This window comes from Aedes albopictus, chromosome 2, assembly GCF_035046485.1.
Source record: "Aedes albopictus strain Foshan chromosome 2, AalbF5, whole genome shotgun sequence".
Lineage (NCBI taxonomy): Eukaryota > Metazoa > Arthropoda > Insecta > Diptera > Culicidae > Aedes > Aedes albopictus.
Window position 1 is genome coordinate 189708569 of NC_085137.1, and position 6679 is coordinate 189715247.

Here is a 6679-nt window from a genome sequence, read left to right on the forward strand (position 1 = left end):
GAGCTCAATCCACCAAAGCAAACCATAGTTACACCATCTCAAACTTGGCCATTTTGTATGAAAATCGGCGTTTGTCCGATCAATTATGCACCACAGTGTATAACTTTATTGTTTTTTCGATGGATTTTGATGAAATTTTCACAACTTCCCGAAAAACTCTTCCAGTTTAGGATTCCGGGAACATGAGTGCCTTATCCACATGGTTCCGAAGTTGTCTTGGGCTATCAAAATTGACCACATACTTTGCACAACGTATATCTCAAGATCCCGATGAGGTAGAAGTGTAGTGTCTTCGGCGAATTTGTCCAACAGGTTAAGAACTAACTGACAACGCCAGTGTCAAAAATGTTCAAACCCTCATATCTCAGAAACCTGATAAGGTAGAATGATGCTGTTTTCGGCAAAGTTCTTCAACAAGCTCAGAACTATCTGATACTAAAGTCTTTGATTTAGGATTTATCCGCTAGGTGGTGCTTTGTGCCTGAAAAATTCAAACACGTGTATCTCGATACCCTTATGAGTTACAAGCGTACCGTTTCCAGCAAAGTTGTCCTGCAGGCTAAGAACTATCTGGTAATGGCGTCAATGATTCGAGAATCGTCCGCTAAGTAGGGTCAGGGTAAAAAAAAATGTTCAAACTTCTCAGAATCCTGATTAGATGGAATGATGCCGTTTTCAACAAAGTTCTTCAGCAAGCTAAAAACTGTCTGACGGTTGAGTCTTTCATTCGTGATTTATTCGCTAGTTTGCACCTTGTGTAAAATACTTTAACACGTATATCTCGATATTAATGAACTAAAAGTATGGCGTTTTCTGCAAAATTGTTCGGCAGGTTTAGATCTATCCGGCAATGATAACGCTTGATGACGCCAGCAATCAAAACGTTCAATCAATTTTATCTAAAAAATCTGAAAACGTCTAGCAAATTGTTCGAAAGTAAAGAGAAAGTAAGATGTATCTGGTGTCCTTGGTTCTGATATTATTCGATAGGGTGGTTCCATTAAGTAAAATAAAACACATTTGTTTGGGTGTTAACACCCAAATGAGCAAGAAGTATTCCGTTTTCAGCATAGTTGTTCAGCAAGCTAAGAGCTGGCAGGATAGTAGGCGGCCGCGTAAGATGGTGCAAGAGGCAATACTTTTACACCGTCTTTAACCCAATGCAGACAAATTTTGTCATCTTACAATATTGCTTCTTTTGCTCCGTTACCCTTCCGGGAATGTCTCCGGGAATATCTACATGAATTTTTCTGGGATTTTTTCCAGAAATTCCAACGGGAATTTCTCCAAGTATTCTTCTGGGAATTCCTCAAAGACTTTCTCTGGGAGTTCCTCAAGGACTTCCTCCAGGAGTTCCTTCAGGGATCCCACCGGGAATGTATTCAGGAATTCCTTCGGGAATTTCTCTAGGAATTCCTCCTGGAATGTCTCCGGGAATCCCTCCGGGAATTTCCACAGTAATTCTTCTAGGACTCCCATCAGGAATTCCACTGGGGATTCATCCAGGAATGCCTTCAGTTATTTCTCCGGAAATTCCTCTGGGAATTTCTCCAGGAATTCTTCCGAGAGTTTCTCCAGGAATTCCTTCAGATTTTTTTCCAGGATTTCCTTCGAAAATTTGACAGAGAATTTCCCCAGGAATTTGATGATCTCTCCGGGAATTTATTCAGGAAAACTTCCGGTTTTTTTCTCAAGTGAATCCTCTGGGAAAGTCTCCAGGAATTCCTCTGGGAATGTCTCGGGAATGTCTCCGGGAATTTCTCCAGAAGTTCTACTAGGAATTTCTTCAGGAAATGCTTCCCAAATTTCTCCTGGAATTCCACTGGGAATTCCTTTAAATCTTCCTCCAGAAATTTCTCTGGTAATCCCTCTAGAACTCCCATCAGGAATTCCTCCGGTGATTCCTCCGGAAATTCCCTCGATAATGTTTCCTGGACTTTTCCGGGAATTTTTATAGTAATTCCTCATGGTATACCCCCGGAGATTCCTACAGGAATTTCCTCTAGGAATTCCTCCAGGAAGGAGGATCTCCTGAAGAAATTTCCAGAAGAATTGTTGGAGAAATTCTCGGAGGCATTCCTAGAGAAATTTCCTGAGGAATTCCTGGAGGAAATCCTAGAGGAATTCTTGGAGAAATTCCCAGAGGATGTTACGGATTACATCGACGAAGTACGCCCAAAATGTATTTTCCGTGCATTTAAAACGCTGCTGCAAGGGCAATCTTACCGATCCTTGCTTGTAAAACAACTACAAACACCAAATTTGCTTGCAAACTTGCCGGAGCCAGCACACATCTACCACAACGCCACAAATAAGGAGTCACTTCCGCAAGGGACAAGTAGTCCGCACGGCAGCCACAGAGGAGCGAGAGTGATTCTTCGCAACGCGAGTTCGTGTCGCATAAAACCGGTCGCAGCATTCACCACCACCGCGACTAAATAGCCTGGATCATAACGCATCTCTCATTCTGGTCGCAAAAGCAGGGAAAAATTCCCGAGTGTAACCTAACGAGTGCGACAGGTGGTTATTTCGAGCGGGACCGAAGTTGTTACCACATTTCGGCCAACAAGCACGAAAATCCACCCACAAATTGATCACGTGTCATCAACACGACAGACATCTGAAGGCATGCGGGGAACAAAAAAACTCTTATTGGAATCCTTTCCAACTAGACATCTGCAATCAACCGTATTCCAACTGCCAGCGACTCGGATAAAGCGAAGAACGACGATCATCTGTACCTCAACGCTGAACGGACCGTGCGGACAAAGAAGATCTCCAAAGCAGAAGAAGCCTTCAAGGAGAAGGCTTCTTTACTAGGGCTGGTCGTTCAACCCACGCACCAGGAGGAGCACGACCACGCAGTACTGGCTGAGCCGGTGTGAAGCCTCTCTCCCCGATAGCAAGAACATCAGACGGAACACGTCAATCGGAAGCGCACTGATACGCATTCCAAGGAGGAATATCGAATCCAAATTGAACGTGCCGACAAACGTCAAATGGTGACTGGTGCATGTACAAGGTAAAGAAGTGCGGAGTTGAATTTACTGAAGTGACAGTGTGGTGTGTGGCTCGCGCGCGCGTAATGGAGAAATCGGTCGATGTGTAGAGCGCACACGGCCAGCAGGACCAACAATTCGATGCAGCAAAGAGGAAGCTTTACGTGAATCAAGAAAAAAGCCACCATAAGAGTTGGCGTTCTGAATGATCGCGTTATCGAGGAGCGGCGATCGGATCGCTCAATCACGACAGTCTTCATCACGGGGCCCCGTTCGACAGCAGCAGCCATCGTGTGTGTCATCAAGGTACCATAGTTATAAGCTAGCCTAAGAAAATGGGAAAGTGTAGAGGGAGAAAAATATAAGCTGTATGTCATGAGATTTGGCCTCTTTATCTTATAATGCGCCACATTGACTGCCCGAGTACCTCATAAGTCTCTCGAATTGCTTAGCCGGGCAAGAACTATGAATGTTACAGGTCTCGTTCACTCGATGGGCAACCTTTGTACCATTTTATCATTTTGAGTTTCGCCTTTGCTCGAGCAAATATCGAGGATAATAAAGAGCCAGTAATAAGGATTTCCTGAGAAAACTCCGGAAGATTTCCTGAAGAAAATCCCGGACGAATTTCAGTAGAATCCCCGGTGGAATTCCTGAAGGAATTTCTGGAAGAATTCCTTCGGGATATTCTGGAAGATTTTCCAAAGAAACAAGAATTCCCAAAACAATTCCTGGAGGATTTTCTGAAGAAATTTCCGGAAGAATTCCTGGAGAAAATGTTGACGGAATTTCTGAAGAAGTTTCCGGAGAAACTAATGGAGAAACTCCTGGAGAAATTCCGGAGACATTCCAGGTATGGGATGCTAACATAAGGCTGAATTTCAAAAGGCTGAAATTGCAAAAATGCAGGAAATGTATTATAGTACTTCTTCTTCTTTTTTGTTTTTCTGGCGTAACGTCCCAACTGAGACAAAGCCTGCTTTCAGTTTCTATCCGCATTTCAACAGTTACTAATTGAGAGCTTTCTCTGCCAATGACCGCTTTGCATTTGTATATCGTGTGACAGGAAGGAAGATACTTTATGCCCACGGTTGTCAAGGAATTTTCCATTACAAAAAGTTTCTGGCCCGATGGAGAATCGAACCCGTCACCCTCAGCATGACTATTCGTTCGCTAACCAGAGTCCTAGTCATAGAATGTGCTTAGTGAAGAGGCTAATGGTGCATACCAACTAACACAAAAAATGACTGATGGTATTTCAATCGGAGATTTTTCCTTCTTTGAGCATGAGCTATTCTTTCGAGTCATGCTGTTATGGAGATTGGTTGCCATTACAGCTGTCAACAATGTGATCAGGGATTTTTCATTCTTTTAAATATATGCTATTCTTTGGAGAAATACTGTCATAGTTATGTAGGCGATCAATAATGCATACTTTAGCGCGGAAAAACAGTCCTAATGCATTCTGATTTCGAACATAGTAACGGAAGCATGTTCGTCCAATGAACCATCAACCAATGCACAGTGGGAAAAAATAGGTATAAAACGCGAATAAATTCAATATCTCTGCTCGGAGTGGATGGATTCGAATAAATTTTTGACACAAACTGCAAAAATCTCTACAGTTTCGGATAAAAAGGGTGTCATTCGCCGCACGATGCTGGAAATCAGTGTATTAAGCTCGTTTTACCCCGCGCTCTCTTTTTCACACCTTCTTGAGAAAATCCTCATCTATTCCCGACTAGCGTGCAAAATAAATGACTTATTTAACTCGTATTTATGTAGAAACTTCCATTGTATCGGAAATTTGATATAAGATTGCTCCTTCTCTTGTCGATTGCATTCCACTCCGGGCGGAGATGCATGTGAAAATTTAAAGAAATAGGGGATATCGGGGTTATTTGAAGATATTTCAATTTTTAAGGCCGTGCGGTGAGCCAAACCAGCTCCATTTGATACTACGGAAGTTTTGACACAAACACGAATCAAATAAATCATTTATTTTGCACTTTAGGATTTTTCCAAAAAGGTGAAAAAGTGAGAGAGTGGGGTAAAACGGGCCCGATACACTGATTTCCAGCATCGTGCGGCGAATGACCCCCTCCTTATCCGAAACTGTAGAGTTTTTTGCAGTTTGTGTTAAAATTTCATTCAAATCCATCCACTCCGAGCAGAGATATTGAATTTATTCGCGTTTAATACCTATTTTTTCCCATTGTGCAATGAGCGGTAGTGTGCGTCAAATGTCAAACTCAAGCAAAACCAATGCAGGTTTCAGGGCTGAGTGGTCGGCCAACTAGCAAATTTTCATAAAGATCATTATATCAGAGTACGATATTAATAATTAGAGTGTTATGTCTGTTTGTCTGTGATGTTGTTAATGTTGCCTTTAGGCTCGCCGTTTGAAAACTAGTCGAATCATTGTTTCACCCTTATGTTATTTCAGCCTTTTGTGATTCAGCCTTTCGTAATTCAGCCTTTTGTTATTTCAGCCTTTCGTGTTTCAGCCTTTTGTACCTTTTGTGCCAATGATACCTGCAGAAAGTACTCTAAGGATATTTCTGATGATAAAAGCACAAATTCCAATTTGCCAGATTCAAGGGTGACTTTAGAAATCCCACCGAGGATATATATTTTTGTATATTTTTCCGAGGTTTCGTCCAGGAGCTTCTCTAAAATTTCACTAAAATTTTCATGCGCCTTCACGGATGACTTCGAACATTTTTTTTTTAATTTTTTCTCAGAATTTCATCCGATAAATCCTTTATAAATGTCAGCGTGGTATGCTCAAGACATTTATTCCATTCCATTCCAAATTTACATTCCTTCTAGAAGAAATTCCTCGAAAAATGCTTTTCCAAAGGTTTATCTAGATTCCTCTAGAAACTTCTCAGAAGGTTTATCAAAATTTTTTCTCTAAAAATGCATGCTAGAAGACCAAGTAACTCCTTTTAGACATTACCTGCAAAACACTCTTCAAAAATTTCTACGCTGGAATTTTTTATGATGGTTTTTCTAAAATCAATCCAATGATTAGATTAAGCTTTCAACAATTCCTCCCGGAACTCCAAAGTAGACTGAAGGGAAATATATTTATAGTTTGCTTATTGATTTTCCAGGAGTTCCCCAAAGAATTTCTTTATGAAAGGATACTTCCAGAAATTTCTCTCAAAAAACTTCCAGGAGCTCCTCCAACTTTTCTACGCCAAGAAATCCTTGAGCAATTCCTCTAACATTTTTTCTAGGTATTATTCAAGGAATTTCTTATCTACATCTTCTAGAATTTCTTTACAAATTTCTCTATGATTCTTTTAGATATTCCGCCAGGGTTTTTCTCAAACAATATTTCAAGAATGCCGACATAACTTTTCAGCAGAAGTTCTTCTATTAATTCTTTTTCAGAAATTCATCTAGAGTTTATCAAAACAATTTCAGTGATTCTTTCAGAAAATCTTCTGAAGAAATTTCTAAAAGGTTTCTTTTTGGTACCGCTTCTGTGGTTCCTTCATAAAAAAGCTTTTGGAATAACTGCACAGATTCCTCCATGAATTCTATCAAACATTCCTTCACGGATTTTACAGAAGTACTTTGTGTACGAAATTACACAAAAAATACTGGAGGATTTTTTCAAGGATTTACTAAAACAATTTTAAAAATAATTCCTGGAGATACAGCTGGAG